This window comes from Myotis brandtii, unplaced genomic scaffold (genome assembly GCF_000412655.1).
Source record: "Myotis brandtii unplaced genomic scaffold, ASM41265v1 scaffold601, whole genome shotgun sequence".
Taxonomy (NCBI): domain Eukaryota; kingdom Metazoa; phylum Chordata; class Mammalia; order Chiroptera; family Vespertilionidae; genus Myotis; species Myotis brandtii.
The window spans coordinates 1,805,818-1,806,310 of NW_005370276.1; positions in this window are offsets into that span (position 1 = coordinate 1,805,818).

Genomic DNA, 493 nt, shown 5'->3' on the forward strand with positions numbered 1-493 from the left:
CGCCCGGGAGCCCTTGGCCTCCACTTCCTGCCCCACCACCGCCGCTGGCATGGCTGCAGCCACCTCGGCCAGGCCCAGCAGCGGAGTCTCTGGGGCCTCGGATTCCGTGCGGTAGATGGACAGTCCATGGTCCCACTGGGCATGGCGCAGCAGTTCCCAGGCCTCGGTGAACTGTCGGCCACAGCGGATGCAAGTCAAAGCCTTCAGGTCCTCGAGTTCTGAGTCCGGGCCAGGGCTGGGGCCTCGCGGGGGCTGACAGCCCTGCTGCTTGTGGTCCATGAAAGCCGCGATGGCCTCCAGCGGGAAGGTCCGCAGGCAGAGGCCGCAGACCAACGTATCTGGGTGTCTGTCAGTCCAGGGCTGGCGGTCGTGAGGATGAGGGACCAGAGAAGTCCACAGCGCCTGCTGGTTCTGCAAGCCGAGGGCGAGGAGGGGACCGACGATGGGCACCAGGGTAGGGCAGGAGCGGGGTGCGCCCTCGAGGCGGCCGGGC